This window comes from Oryctolagus cuniculus, chromosome 1 (genome assembly GCF_964237555.1).
Source record: "Oryctolagus cuniculus chromosome 1, mOryCun1.1, whole genome shotgun sequence".
Classification (NCBI taxonomy): domain Eukaryota; kingdom Metazoa; phylum Chordata; class Mammalia; order Lagomorpha; family Leporidae; genus Oryctolagus; species Oryctolagus cuniculus.
Window position 1 is genome coordinate 185,078,698 of NC_091432.1, and position 16,751 is coordinate 185,095,448.

Consider the following 16,751-nt stretch of genomic DNA (forward strand, 5'->3'; position numbering starts at 1 on the left):
CCGATGACGTCACAGCCGACGGGGGCGCGTCCCCGTGAGGCTCTGCGACGCATGCGCCAGTCGCCACGCCGGGAGCCTGCGGGAGCGCCATCTGCGTGCTGCCCGGAGCGATTCGGAGACGTTGCCCCACAGCGCTCCGCTCCAAATCCCCAGCAGGCGGAGCAGAGGGCTGCTGTTAGTCGCTCCTTGTGCAATGGAGTGGCCGAGGAAGGCCGTGAAGAAACCTCCAGCCCTACTAGAGTACCTGAACGTGACAGCCCTGCACCTGCCGTGCAGGTTAAGTTCATCCTCAAGCAGTGCTTGAACTTCACGGGTTTCACATCTTGCATTTTAGCGTTGCTTTTGGTGTGTTTTCCTATTTCCACCAGGACGACAGTGAAAAAAATCCCGAGAACCCTACTTTTTAGATTCTTTCCATGTTTGAATTATGAGCACAATCCTAAAAGCAAAAGAAAGCAAAATAGAAAATACTCCCCCAAAACCTAGTCCAAAATCGAGAGGGGCAACCTGGCACAGTATGTATTTTAAGAATCTGACCTAAATCTGTGTATAAGAAATATATGAAACTTGTATAACTTAAATAAAATTTAAAAAAGAAAAAAAAGAATCTGAGATCCCTGTTTGATATTTGTACAGTATATCTTTGTTTGCACTCTTACCTATTTAAACCCAGCTCGGCAAGTATTTGATTTTTATTTTTCATGAGTAATAAAGGACATTTATGCAGTAATAATGAAACATAATAAAACAGGGGTGTGGTATTGATCCTGTCATTAAACAGGCTGAACCTGTCATTAAATTGGCCTCTGAAGATTTAAAGGCCAAGTGCTATTTTCTCTTTCCTACTTGCTGGGTGAGTTTGAATCAACATATTTACTGCTTTAAAGATAAAAAAAATTGCAACTTGAAATAGGACGGGAGCAAAAAATTATGTGTCTATTTCCTAAGAACTTTGGTGATGAATTACTTGAGAGTGGACCTCTCCTAACACTGAAGGGTTCTTATTTAGAAAATTGTTTTGGTTCAGAGTGCTGAAAAAGGCAGTCTTACGAGTCATTTGCTAGCTTATTCAAGAATGACAGACTTCTCAGCATGTTTCTTGTAGCATGCCTTAGATCCTATTCCCTCTCTGGCAAATCAATGTAGGAAAAGAAAAAGCTCTTTCCTTACACACAGTGTGGCCCATGAAGGTGGCATGCAAGGATGAAGACCTACTGATGAGCCCCAACAGGGCTGAAATTCACTAGGAGTGGGCAGGGAAGGAGGCAGTATGCATAGCAAGTTCTCTTTCACATCTCACCTGCTGTTTCTTAGTTTTCAACTTCCTTAATTTCTCTAACTATTGTTCTCATCTGAACATCCACATTCATCTGGGAAAATGTTATTTCATTTGTTAACAACCACCCCCTTCCTAGTTGGGCCAAAGGAATAGAAATCTACTTCTAGATGAAAAATATGGATAAGCCATTTTTCTCCTTGAGGACCAGTCACCAAGCACAATCCTTGTTGTGGGGAATGATAGGTGAGAAGGTAGGCTGAGAGGAGTAGAGGAAAAAGAAAAGAAGGCAGTGGGAAGCCAGAGCCCTTGAAATGTATGCCATAGGTTCTTTGTCAGTCACCTGATTGGCTGAGCACTGGGCTGATGTTGATAGATGCAGTGGCAAATAGACTCAGTCTAGAATATCTTCATCAACAAAGCCTGGCTGCTCCAAAATGAAGCACACAGTCTAATGTAACTAGGAAGGTTGCCTATAGTGGAATGAGAAGGCCACGCCAATATGGCCACTGGCAACAGAAACTGCCTGGCAACAGGCTGTGATTGGATGGCTTCGGAAACCACATGACAATGGAGCCTGCCTGGCAACAGGCTGTGATTGATTAGGGCATAGATTGCCCCTTGACCAGATTGGCTGCCTTGGCTATATAAGCTGCTGTACCAACTGAACTAAACGAGTCCGTGGGCTGCTCGCCTCTGGCCTGCTTTCACCCAATTCCCCGGGGTCTGTGTGGTGACTCTGCATCTCTTGTCCCCCCCCCCCCCCCACGCTCCTTCTCTCAGAACGAATCCACAACAACAGTTGCCTTTTAAGGAATGTTGCTAAGAGTTTCTCTGTAGTGAATCCAGTAACTAAATTTAGTTCAACAAAGCTTAATTGAGCATGTACTGTATTTCAAGGAGTTCAAAGTTGAGTAAGATAGGGATCCTAACTTTTAAGAAACTCTCAGTTGTAGCACACAAAACTGAGAAATAGAGAGTTGCAACTTAAATATGGCAATTTTTTCTGAGAGATACAACTACAGTACATTTTGGGGGTAAAGAAGAGGGGAACTTAACTCTGAGTGGAGGTTCAGGGAAAATTTTTTGGATGAAGGACCAACTGAAGAGAATCTTTTAAAAAAGAGTTTTTTATGTGGCTAGCACCATGGCGCAGTGGGTTAAAGCCCCGGCCAGAAGCGCTGGCATCCCATTTGGGCACTGGTTCTAGTCCCGGCTGCTCCTCTTCTGATCCAGCTCTCTGCTATGGCCTGGGATAGCACTGGAGGATGTCCCAGGTCCTTGGGCCCCTGCACTGGCATGTGAGACCCAGAGGAAGCTTCTGGCTCCTGGCTTCGGATTGGCACAGCTCTGGCTGTTGCGGCCATCTGGGGAGTGAGACAGCGAATGGGAGACTTCTCTCTCTCTCTCTCTAACTCCATCTTTCAAATAAATAAAAATAAATTTTCTAAAAAAGTTATTTATTTATCTGAAAGGCATAGAGAGAATGAGAGAGAGAGAGAGAGAGAGAGAGAGAGAGAGATTAATCCACTGGTTCACTCCTCAAATGGCCTCAATAGAGCCAGGAGCCAGTAACACCATCCTGGTCTCCCATTTGGGTGGCAAGGGCCCAAACACTTGGTCCATCCTCCATAGCTCTCCCAGGAGCAATAGCAGGGAGCTGGATCAGAAACAGAGCAGCTGGATCTTTAACTGGCACTCTGCCATGGCATGCCACCATTCTAGACAGCAGTTTAGTCTTCTGTGTCACAAGATCAATCCCAGTTGAAAAGAATCTTTATAGAAGCATAATAAATTAATTATTTCATGTGTTATCGCTTTGAGTCTTGTATTTCTCTGAAACATATCAAAAAGATTGGGAAAAGATACTCTGAGCCTATTTCTGAGCCACATTCTTGTAGGCAAGACCAAAATTTCTGAAAAATAAAACTACTTGGAGTTAATAAGGTAAGAAAATTTCTTGAAAGGACATAGGTAAGGACTTGCAAGATTGAGAAAGGAGCCAAAGAGCAGAATAACTGAAACCTTCCAGAGACCGTTACGTGATTTGCCCTAAACAAGTTGACTGGAAAAGTACTTTGTGCTGAGGAAATGTTGCTGGGGCACTCGCAGCTCCCAGCACCACGGACAGCGCTCCCCTAGTCTGCATGTCTGGGTGGTCCTAACCTTCTCCAGACTGAATTCTAGGAGCTTCCCATTTGATCCTCCAAAGCCCCTTTCTCCTCTGAATCAAAAAGGAATTTACATGGAAACTCAACGGACTTTTTAAAAAAAACAAGACTGCTTCACTTGGTTTCCATATATTATTAGATTATCCAATATTCTCTGAATAAAGAATATAAAGTATCCTGTATATTTTAAAGAAGATAAATCATACTTATTGATTACTTTGTTCCAAGAATTTAACAAGGATTATTTAATTTAAATCTGATAAAAGTCATGAGCAGCATGTATTGTTTCAGTTTTAAAGATGACAAAAGGATCAGAGAGGAAAGTTGAATACTGGCTTACTGCTGTTAGTGGTGGTATCTAACCTGTGTAACTTCAGAGCCTTTCTACTGCTTACACTGCATAGTGTACTTAGCGGCAGTCATGGTCGGCTTAACTGGAAAAAAACCAATAAGCTGGCTTATAATTATTTTCCAGTGTACATTGTTTTCCAGATGGCTCACCTCATAGCACACCCTTAACAGACTTCAAAGATGTCATTTCACACATAATACAATAGCTCATTTGTCTTAGACAAGAGTGAGATAATGAGACATTTTGCCTCTCTCTGAAACCCATCTGTTTTTAGGATGAAACACAACCTGTTGTGAATACTTTAAACACACGTCAGAGATAAAGTGGATATGAGCATAGTGGGCATTGGAGGGGTCACAACCATATATTTTAATAGGGTGGAGAATATATAAGTGAGAATAAAGTAAATGGTAGTTTGGCAAAGACTTTTGGAGCTCGATAGAGGGCAATGAGTGGAACGAATTCCAATATTGTACCTAAAGCAGATCACTAGTGACAATGTTTATATTCTAGTTGGTGAAATACGTGAACTCACTATACAAGTGTTAATAGAATCAAGTGTCTAAGAGTAGTGATATAACCATGTTGTCACTTATGTGTTTTTTTTTGCATATAGGTGGGTCCAAGATGATATTTCTAAATGTCTCCAAGGGGGGAGAGAAGGGCCTTTAAAATCACTTTGGGGGCTTTTCAATTTATATTTGGCCCACTTCCTACCAGCAGGTGTAATTTTTCTCCATTCCATCAGTTGAGAGTTACTGTCAAGGAACCAAGAGACTTTTCCTTCTATTTTCCTATATGTGTTTCTTAAGTTTAATTGGATGGTGGGCATATTTGCCATTTTAACAACTGTATTAGTTTGATAGTGCTTACACAGCAGAAATTCACTTTCTTATGGTTTTGGTTTTTCCCGAGATCTCTTTTCTTTGCTTGCAAATGGTCTCTCTCCTGATGCTTCTTCAGATCATCCCTCTGCATGCATGTCCCTGGTGTCCTTTTCGTGTGCCCAAATTTCCTCTTATAAGGATACCAGTTGGTTTGGGGTAGGCCCATTCGAATAGCCTCATTTTAACTTAATCATCTAACTCCAAAAACAGTCACATTGTGATATACTGGAGCGCTAGGATGTTAACATGAATTTTTTTTTTTTTTGGACAGGCAGAGTGGACAGTGAGAGAGAGAGAGAGAGAGAGGTCTTCCTTTGCCGTTGGTTCACCCTCCAATGGCCGCCGCAGCCAGCGCGCTGCAGCCGGCACATCGCGCTGATCCGAAGCCAGGAGCCAGGTACTTCTCCTGGTCTCCCATGGGGTGCAGGGCCCAAGCACTTGGGCCATACTCCACTGCACTCCCTGGCCATAGCAGAGAGCTGGCCTGGAAGAGGGGCAACTGGGACAGAATCCGATGCCCCGACTGGGACTAGAACCCGGTGTGCCGGCGCCACAAGGCGGAGGATTAGCCTAGTGAGCCGCGGCGCCGGCTGTTAACATGAATTTTAAGGGGGCCTCAGTTTAGCACGTGAAACATGTAATTTTTACATTTATTGATTTTCATTTCCTTTAAAATTATTATAGATGGTTTGTGTATTTCAATAAGGATGAAAATAAAGTTAACACATTGAAATTGATACCAGTTTCTTATGTCTCTTTATTTATAGTTTCCCTTTTTCTCTTCATTTTCTCTCTTTCAATTTGTTTGTTATGGAATTTGATTGTTTTATAATTTTCTAAAGCCTGGATTTTTTTGAATGCTTCTTTATAATGACACTTAATTTTTTTCTTTGTCCTTTATATTTCTTTTTTATTAGATTATTTGTTTTTATTGAAACAATAAATGTACATGTTTATGGGGTACAATGTAGTATTTTGATACATACATACATTTTAATGATCAAATTAGGATAACTGGCATCAATCATTTCATATATTCAAGATTTCTTTGTAGTGTGTCACTTGTATTTCTTGTCATCTACTACTTAGATCTAGAGTCTGGATGTAATTCAGGTTTGCTGTTTTGGCAAAAATATCTCATAAGTAGTACCGTCCTTTGACCAATAGGCAGTCATTGATAATTACTTCTTAGACTTATTCTTTCCTTGAAGGTTGCAAAAGGTGATCTTCCAATTTTTGCATCCATTCTTCATTTACTAGCTGGAATATTTCTATGAACAGGAAATTTTTTTAAACATCTACTTGGTTGCTGTCATGTACATATAAGAAAGAATAAACTGTTTATTTTCAAATTTATTTGTTAAGTTTTCAAAAATAATGGGTTGAATATCTAGCATATTTCAAAGGTGGCTAATAATTTTAATGTTATTATGAACTTAAGTATTTAAACATAATTGATATATTTCAGTCTCCTATAGTTATTATTCCTATTGATGCTCAAGTCCTTTGGTCAGTGGGAGCCTCTGCTCTCTTCCTGAATCTTTCTGAAATAATACCAGTGGTCTTTGACTCAATCTTTGATTTTTGGTTTGACAATACACTCTAGTTTTATCTTGCACATTTTTTTTTGTTCTGCACACCATATAACTATTTCTCAAGGGAGTGCTGGTTCTTTTTGGTAGGAAAAGGTATACAAAAGCACAATATGGTGCTATCAGGGTATTTTACTACCCAGTTTGTAATTGTATTTCTAGACTTTCGTGTTTATTTGTAAAACATAAATCATTTTTAAACTCAGTAATTATGCATATTTTTGTCTACATGAATGGTCAGAAAGCTGTTAAAAATTCAATAATGTGTGCTTTTGGACCATGTTTGAACCACCAGTGTCCCCAGATCTTTGTTTCCACCAAAAATGAGACTGAAAAATACCCAAAATGCTCTTTTTGATGCAACTCTTTGAGAAGTAATTGATTTAGTTAACACATGAATACAAAGAAATGGAATAAATGAGATGATTTAATTCTTTTAAAGATTTATTTATTTATTTGAAAGTCAGAGTTACACAGAGAAGGAGAAGCAGAAAGAGAGGTCTTCCATCCACTAGTTCACTCCCCAATTGGCTGCAATGGTTAGAGTTGTGCCAATCTGAAGCCAGGAGCCAAGAGCTTCTTCCAGTTCTCACATGTGGGTGCAGGGACCCAAGGACTTGGGCCATCTTTTACTGCTTTCCCAGGCCATAGCATAGAGCTGGATTGGAAGTGGAGAAGCTGGGACTTGAACAGGCACCCATATGGAATGCCGGCACTGCAGGTGGTGGCTTTATCCAATTTGCAATAGCGCCGGCCCCTAGAGATGATTTAATTATGAAGTAAAGAATTCTCTGCTTTTATGGGTAATCTACTTCCTTCTTTAAGATCAGGCTGTTTTTCCACACCTGCCCAGTTACATTCAGAATCTCTAAATGCATTTGCTAAGTAACTGACAAGTTCAGAATTTAAGGTCCTTGGAAGGAAAGTATTTATTTATTATCTCCATTTCCACGAAGTCTTCATCTGTCTGTAATCCTGCCTTCACTCATAATCTTGGTAACCAATTGCCAAAGTAATCAATGCCTGTTTTTTTGCTACATCCAAAAATCTTGGACTTCATCTAGAGCAATTTCTTCTCCACAGTTTGGATTCTGATGACCTCTTTTCTTCCTTCTTGCCGTTCTCAATGTTCTTGCCTTTTGTGAAGTCATACTCTTATATTGCTGCTAACATGTACCTTGAGTGTGATGTAAATTATAGCTACATATTTACATCCTTTTCTTTCTTAAGGATTTATTTATTTAGTTGAGAGGCAGAGTTACAGACAGAGAAAGTGAAAGAGAGAGGGAAAGAGAGAAAGAAAAAGAGAGAGAGAGAGAGAGAGAGGTCTTCCACCCACTGGTTCACTCCCCAAATGGCCCAGCAGCTGGAGCTGATCAGAAACCAGGATCCAGGAGCTTCTTCTGGGTCTCCCAAATGGGTATAGGGGCATAAGCACTTGGGCCAGATTCTGCTTTCCCAGGCCAATAGCAGGGAGCTGGATCAGAAGTGGAGCAACCAGGACTGGAACCAGCACCCACATGGGATTCCAGTGCTGCAGGTGGAGGCTTAACCTACTGCACCACAGTGCCAGCTCCACATTTATATCTTTCTTTTTTTTTTTAGTACCAATAAGTCTTGATTTATTCATTGTATTTCCCCAGGGAAAGGAGAAGGGATGGGGAGAGTCAGCATATGTGTTACAAAGCAATTAGAAAATGGGAAAGGAGGAACCCAGTACAGCAAAAATCAACCTTCAAATACACAATCCCCAGTGATGGGGTCACCAAACCCAAGGGGGCTTATTCTCCTGCAGTTCAGGAATGGGGGGGTGGGGTGGGGTCAGCCAAAGAACAGAGGCAAGCTTTCCTACCCTCCCTCCCTCCCGCCCATAAATTCAAGATTTCACATAAAGCTTTGGTTTCTAGCAGTAAACATGGAGTTACATTCGTCCGTCTCCTATCAAACAATCTTATGGCCACTTTGACATAAGTTTCTTGCACCTGCATAAAAGTTCCTGAGTGACTTGGATGTACATTCATAGTCCCCTTCTTGATCTCCAAACCCCTTTTCTACACAGAAGGTGCCCAATAGCTTCTCTTCTTTCGGATAAATTGAGGTCTGACCCATCCAAATGCATCAGTGTCTTAAGTCTTTGGCATGAGTCCCATCAGGAAATGGTCTTGACTCAGGAGGTTGGGAACAAGGGGCGGAGGCTTCCTATTTTGTTCAGGATTTTTGCATGAATCCTTTAGAGGTGTGGAGACACCCAGGATTCAATGTTTACGTGTGGGTGGGGGAATGGAGAAGAGGGTAGGTTAGAAGTCAAATTTTAAGGACAGAGATCCAGAATAGGATAGGGGAAGGGGAACACCAAAGACAGCTTAAGATCCCCGCTTCAAGAAGAGAGCCTCCTGTGTTTCAGATCCTTCTGCCTGGTGCAGAACCTTCTGTCAAAGATGCTTTGGCTATTTTTCTCTCAATACAAAAAGAAGTTTGTAAACAATAAAACCCCAAAAGAACATGGAGAAAGACCAACACATTATATTTACACAAACTAGGCCACCTAGCAATCACCAACTCAGAGACGCAGTGAAGTCCTACAAAGCCCAGACAATACAATAACTGAAGGGGGGCAGCATTTGGGGGAGACAGGAACCCAGGACCAGACACACATCATCCAATGCGTTCTATTGCATTTGTCCCGTTTCAACACAGTGAGGTAGGTGGCGGTAATCTCTCAGCATGTACATGAAACCCCCTTCTCCTTTAGTTACCATGACACAGTCATCACTACAGTCACAGGGCAGGACACTGGCTCCGGACACCACCACCGAGGCCCTCACTTGTGGGTCTCCCTGGAAGCCAAGAATTTGGGAAGGTTAAGGATTTTTTAGTCCTTGCTTCATGTTCACCCCTGGACAGCACAGAATGGATACAGGGTTATTGGTCTTCAACTCATCCTTACCAGCTCCCATTTTTCACACATGCATGTGTGCACACAAACACCCACACCCTGTTGTGCATAGTGGGCCTCGCCTAAATCTGGTTGGTGAAGGATGGCTCTGTTAAGTGAAGCAAAAGACCTGTGTCCTAGGATCAGGCAACCTTGACCATGGCTTCCTCTCTGGGCCTTTCAGCTGGCATGGCCTGACTTCTCTGCATTTTCCTGTCCAGACTAATTTTCAATCTTCCGGGAGGAGGAGCTCAATCATGGGACAACCCCATTAACACTTCATCTCCCTGAAACATTTTCAAGGTGGAGGGGGTTTCAAGAGGACACTGTGGCAAAAAAGCCAGCTCCAGTTGGCAAAATGAGGTAGTTCAATAGGCTGTGCACTCCAAATAGTTGCTCTCCAAGGTGATAAAAACAACAAAAAGCCTTCCTGCTGTGCAGACCTGGAGCTGCTGCGGACTTATCCCTGAGATTGCTCATGTACCTGAGAACACAGTGCAGGAATGAGGGCCTTTGATTAAAATATACAAAAATACAAACCCAGATGATTTATATTAAAAAAAAAAGTTCAAATGCACAAGATACATCGTTCGCACATAGTGCAGTTGGCATCCTGGAGAAAGTGGGACCCAAGGTGCAGTTATCCAAGGGAGCAAATAAATAAATCGCATTGGCCCAGAATGGGGTCAGGAGTGAGCTCAGGAGCAGCGGGTCTGTGACTGTTCCCCTAGCCACCCTTTTTGCCGATCGTCACAACCCACTGCTTGGGACAGTTCCCAGCACCCTGTCCCAGGATCGAGTTATGAGGAAACAAGATGTGGAAAACCCTGCCTTACTCCCGAGAGTCCCTCCCACAGGACGTAGTGGTTTGGGGGTTGGGTCCAGGAATCTGGTCCCACAACCAGTCTTCTCACCCTGGCTAGGGAAGTATTATTCCATATTCTTCCTTCAAAGGAACACTTCCCCCATCCAGGTGACTTTGCAAAGCTAGAGATTTGGCACGCGGGGCCTCAGATAAAGCATGCAGGCTACAGGGTGATACCCCCCCCCCCAAACCCCTTAATTGCATTTGGATATAGCATGGTTGGAATTCCCTGCCTCACTCCTTCCTCCCGGCACGAGGGAAAAAGGGGTGATGCTGTGAACCCCAGCCTGGGATACGTGGCAATGCCAGTTCCCCCAACCCACCCTGTCCCCACTTTCTCCACTCTGCAGTTGATGCCTGCTCCTTGAAACTTCCTGATAGCCAAAAAACCAGCCCCCACCCCTGTGGCTCAATTCTGGGCCTCAGGGAGCATGGCAGGGCTGTGGATCTCCTCTTCATCGTCCCGGAAGTAGGCTGGCTTTCCCTGGGCGCTAGGGGCCTGCTGGGCCTTCAGGGGGCACGAGGCCACCATATGGCTGATGCTCTGGCAGAAGTGGCACTTCTTGGGTTGGGGTGGCAGCTTGCACTCCTTGGCATGATGGTCTAGACCTCCACAGTTGTAGCACCTGTCTCCTTTAGATCTGCGCTTTTGCATGCTCTTCCCCTTTGGCCGCCTCTCACTGCCAATACAGAACACCCCACCAGGCCCGGTGACACGGATGGATTCCAGGCCCTTGGCGGACTTCTTGAAGGTGAATTCCACTGCTTCACCCTCCTTCAGGCTCCGGAAGCCCTCCATGTGCAGCTTACTCTGGTGCACAAAGACGTCCACCGGGGGGTCGAGCGCGACCCCGGCGCGGGCGGTCATGGACAGGAAGCCAAACCCCATGAGCACGTTGAACCACTTACAGATGCCGGCCCGTGCAGCAGCTGCGGCTCGTCCGCCGCCTGGGCCGCGTCCTCCGGCGCCTCCTCGGGCGCCTTTGCCGCCGCCTTGGTGCAGCCACCTGCAAACTGCTGGTTGGACACGGAGCCCATGGTCGTCGGCAGAGCCCGCGGCCCCGGGCCCCTAGTCGGGCGGCTGCTGGCCCCAGAGAAGTCCGGAGGCAAAGGGTCTTTCTTTTTTTTTTAACTTTTATTTAACAAATATAAATTTCCAAAGTACAGCTTATGGATTACAATGGCTCCCCTCCCCCATAACTTCCCTTCCACCCACAACCCTCCCATCTCCCACTCACTCTCCCATTCCGTTCACATCAAGATTCATTTTCAATTATCTTTATATACAGAAGATCAATTTAGTATATATTAAATAAAGATTTCAACAGTTTGCACCCACACAGAAACACAAAGTGTAAAATATTGTTTGAGTACTAGTTATAGCATTAATTCACATTGTATAACGCATTAAGGACAGAGATCCTTCATAAGGAGTAAGTGCACAATGACTCCTATTGTTGACTTAACAAATTGACACTCTTGTTTATGGCATCAGTAACCACCCTAGGCTCTTGTCATGAGTTGCCAAGGCTATTCCAATTCAATCCCATCAAGGTGGCATGTACCAATGCCATCTCACTAGTCCAGGTGATCAATTTCTGTTCACAATTGATCATAATGATAGGACTAAGAGTCAAAGGGATCACACAAACAAGACTAGTGTCTGCTAATACTAACTGATAGAATAAAAAAGGGAGAGAACAACCCAACATGGGAAGCGAGATACACAGCAGACTCATAGAATGGCAGATGTCCTAAACAGCACTCTGGCCTCAGAATCAGCCCTTAAGGCATTCGGATCTGGCTAAAGAGCCCATGAGAGTATTTTAGGCATGGAAAGCCAAGACACTGTGGAAAAAAAAAAAACAAACAAAAAAAAAAAACAACTAAATGAAAGTTCTCTGTGAGTGAGATCCCAGTGGAAAGAATGGGCCATCAAAGAAGGAGGTACCTTTCTCTGAAGGGAGGAGTGTACTTCCACTTTGACTATGACCTTGTCTAAAAAAGATTGGAGTTGGCAAACTCAGAAGGCTTCCATAGTCTTGGCAACTCATTTATATCCTTCTAAAAAGGCATTTTAATCTACTTTCACTTGCATTGTTAGCAACATTTCTGACATAAAGTATTGAATGATTCTGTAACATACTTACTCATCCAGTAGAAAAATTTTGAGTCACTTTAAATATCAGATACAGATACAAATGTATTGGGTACAGGTGCTGAGCAAATCAAAGAGCAATAATTAAAAAACAAGAAAAAGTGCCATGAAATCAAAGTCATGGATGCCAGGCAAAGTGAGAGAGGTGATTTGGTTTGTGGTCAAGGTAACAAAAGGATATTTGAGTTGATGTCTGTAGGACTATGGATGTTTTAACTAATCAAAGAGAAGAGGTAGTACTTGCAAGACGGAACCCTCTAGGCAGAAGGAATTGTACGAAGAAGCTCTGAGGTAGGTGAAAGTATTGGCATAGTGAGGGGATTATGATTGGAGCATAGGGACAGAGACAAGAGTGTGGCTGACTGAGGTTGGAGTAATAAGCATGGTAAAATCCCACATGGCAATATAGACCAAGGACTTCTGTCTCTGTCTTAAGAGAAGGGGAAGCCAGTGTTGTGTTTAAGCAAATAAAAGCAATGTGATCAGATTTTCAATTACATTTAAAAAAAATCACTTTGGAGCATGGTTTATAGAGATTAGTGTGGATATTGGTGGGCCAGTAGTTTAGTTGCTAGATTATGGTACCATGGATAAAAGCACACCAAGATGGAGTGAAGCAGACTGCTTTAAGACATATTTAAGGAGTAACATCAACAGGGGTTAGCAATGAATGAACTGGAGATGGCAGATGAAGGACAGCAAAGAAGGTTTGTACAAGCATTAGATGAGGATTCAGTTTTTAAAAGATTTATTTATTTGAAAGGCAGAATGACAGAAAGAGGGAGAGATTGAGATCTTCCTTCTACTGGTTCACTTTTCAAATTCCAAATGGTTGGGTTAGGTCAAATCCAGGAGCCAGAAACTCCCAGATCTCCCACATGGGTGGCAGGGACCCACATACTTGGATCATCATCCATTGCATTCTCAGGCCCATTAACAGAGTATCTAAAATGCAATGTGTACGAGCAAAATTGACATTTTGAGATTCCATGATTGTTTACAGCACTTGTATCTACTATTGAGGAATAGTATTTTCCCCCTCATACTATGTGTTGAGCTCTTTACTTAGTAAAGGGTTAATCTTATGAGTGTAAAGGAAATTGAAAATAGATCTTTGTAAAGACTGAGAATGGGAATAAGAGAGAGAGAGGAGGAAGAAGGGTAGGAGTACAGGCAAGAAAGAGGGAAGGGTGGGAAGAATCACTATGTTCCTAAATTTGTATATATGAAATGCATGAAATTTATTTGCCTTAAATAAAATGTTTAAAAAAGGGAGCTGAATTGGAAACAGATCAGCCAGGTCTCAAACCAGTACTCTGATATGGGGTGAGAACATCATAAGCCATGGCTTCTCTTGCTGTGTCACGATCCTCAACCCCAGAATGCAGTTTGAGGAGAAGATTATTAGAACAAGTTTGTCAAGGTTGAACTTGAGACATAGTGCAGAATCCAGGTGGAGATGTCCAGTGGAAGGTAGAGAGAGGGGTCTGGAGCTTAGACAGGAGGTGTATTCATAATTTAGACTAACAAATATAATAATGGAATTTTCTGGCAGAAATCTGAGTATAGAAATTTGCCTCATTTTTCCAAAGAAAGAATAGTATGAGGGTAAGTAAAAACAAAAACAAAACAAAGCAAAACACTGTGGAAGGGGCTGACATTGTGGCAAGGGTTTGAGCCACTTGAGACAACCACACCCCATATTGGATTGCTGGTTTGAGTCCTGGCTGCACCTCTTCTGATCCAGTTCCCTGCTAATGTGCCTTAGAAGGCAGTGGAAAATGGCTTACATACTTGATCCTCTGCCACCCATGTGAGAGACCAGGATGGCTCCTGGTTTTTGCCTGGTCGAGACCTGGCTGTTATGGCCATTTATGGAATGAACCTATGGATGGAAGATCTCTTGGTCTTTCCCTTTCTCTTATCTTTTAAATAAATAAATTAAAAAATTTTTAAAGTTTATAAAAAATGAAGTTAAAAGATAAGTTTTTTTTTTTAAATTATTATTTGACAGGCAGAGTTAGACAGTAAGAGAGAGAGACAGAGAGAAAGGTCTTCCTTCCGTTGGTTCACCCCCCAAATGGCCGCTACAGCCGGCACGCTGCACCAATCCGAAGCCAGGAGCCAGGTGCTTCCTCCTGGTCTCCCATGCAGGTTCAGGGGCCCAAGCACTTGAGGCATCCTCTACTGCCTTCCCGGGCCACAGCAGAGAGCTGGATTGGAAGAGGAACAACCAGGACTAGAACCTGGAGCCCACATGGGATGCTAGCGCCACAGGCGGAGGATTTAACCCAGTGAGCCATGGTGCCAACCCCAGATACGTTTATTTTGGAGCAAAATATTTTGATATCCCTGTGAAGTTTTTTTATAATATGCATTTTCCAGGAAATTTTTGAAATACTTTCATAACATCGCTTGTATTTAATCCTAGGAGTTAGTTCTGAAATGTTTCTAGCAAAAAAATTTAAGAACATATGTTGATGCCTTCCTCTTCTTTCTTTTAAATCACTTAATCATTCTGAAAACATCTTTCTTATTTATTTACATTGTTAATTCTTTTATTTGAATAATTACATATTCAAATTTTTTCCTGTATTACTAAGAAGGTAAATACAATTCCATTTAAAACTTAAAAGAATCTATTAAAAGAATCCAGAGGACTCTATAAATCCAGAGTACTCAAAAATAGGCCAGCTATATGGACTACATGTAAGTATTCTTTTACCACTTACTACATAATATGACTGACTGGAGTCTCTTTTAAAATTTCTATGTATTCATTCTGACCAAATGAAAACGGTAAGATGATATTATTAGAAATAATGCTTGCTCTGAATGAGAAATCTTTTTTTTTCATGGTTCTTTTCTCGATGTGACTCTGTGTTGATTTATTCAACTTATCTAATAATCATTCAACAAATATTTCTTGAGTTCCCATTGTGTCACAGGCACTCTTTTAGGCTTTTAAAATATGTCAAAATAGTAAAAGATGCCTGTCCCTGTTGCTCTTCTAGTGGAGACTATAATTTCTGTAGTAAAGTTAATCACATTACAGAAATGTGAAATAACAATTAAAATAAATAGTTTATTTATTTAAAAATGATTTATTTATATGTGGGAAAGGTACAGTGATAGAGGGAGAAAGAAGGGGGGGTCTTCTGTATGCTAGTTTACTCCCCAAATGGCCACAACAGCCAGGTTTGGGCCAGGCTGAAGCCAGGAATTCAATACTGTTCTCCTACATGGGAAGAGGTCCTAGCACCTGGGACATCTTCTGCTGCCTTCCCAGGACACATTAGCAGGAAATTGGATCAGAAGCCTAGTAGCTGGGACTTGAACTGGCACTTCAGTATGCTGGCATTGCAAGCTATGACTTAACCTACTGCACCAAAATGCTGGCCCCCAAATAGGTTATTTTTGATTTAAGATGCTTCATGTTTTATACTATTTCATAAAACATACACATCTTAGCTTATAAGAAATCAATATATACCTCATATAAACACATTAAAATAATTTGCATATGAGTGAATCAATGCTGAAACTGGTAAAGGAGTGTGTTTGGGTAAATGGTTAAAATGCTGCTTGGGACACCTGCATCTTATATCGGAGTGCCTGGGTTCTAGTCCCTGCTCTGCTTCTAGTCCAGCTGCCCACTAACATGTTCCCTGGGTAGCATCAAGTGATAGCTTAACTACTTGGGTCCCTACCATCAACATAGGAGACCAGGATGGAGTTCTGGGCTCTTGTCTTTGGCCCAGCCTAGCCCTGGCAATTGAGGGCATTTTGAGAATGTCCTGGAGGTGTCTCCCCTGTCCCCTCTCTCTCTGTCTCGCTTCCTATCAAATAAATAAGAATAAATAAATAGAACTCTAAAAGCTACTAAAATAATTTCTCGATAATAATAAACTGATTGCATAGTTTTTGTTCATTTCAGGAAAACCTTGGCAGAGCTAATGAAAGTTTCAGAAAACAGAACTCACTTACAAAAAATAAGTTAGTGTTATACTTTAAATTCTGCTATTCTCATATTAAGTGAATACTTAAAAATCAGCAGTAAGACATTAGGTTTGGTTATAAAACAAGATGTGGTTGAACAAAACTTTTGAACAAATTGTCATAAACCAAAATTCAGTATCATTATGATGGCAGTTTAAGGATTTTAATTTTGACACCTCACTCTCAAATTGACATTTGATGTGGTTCCAAACCTAGACAGTAATGTAGTGAAAGTTTCCAAGCAAAGTAAAATCTAGAGTTAATAAAAAAAGAAGGCAATTTTAAGATTTTAAGTTTGAACTCTATTTCCAAATTAGTACTTGAAATTTAATAATGAGGTATTAATATGTTTGTAAAAGTCTTAATGTATATTTGTGAAACTTTTTGTAATCACATGCAGTATCACTGCAGAAACCTGTGCCAGGACAAATTTGAATTGATTAAAGATATCGCTCCTTTCCTTGGCATGATACAAAGAAACTACTAAAGTTATAAAAGTGATAAAGATGACAATAT

The 16,751-nt window shown here is 41.8% G+C and overlaps 1 pseudogene; it reads right to left on the reverse strand.

The window, feature by feature from the left end:
• Nucleotides 1-10,467: 10,467 nt before the first annotated feature.
• Nucleotides 10,468-11,177, reverse strand: LOC100340112 (protein lin-28 homolog A pseudogene; annotated as a pseudogene).
• Nucleotides 11,178-16,751: the final 5,574 nt, after the last annotated feature.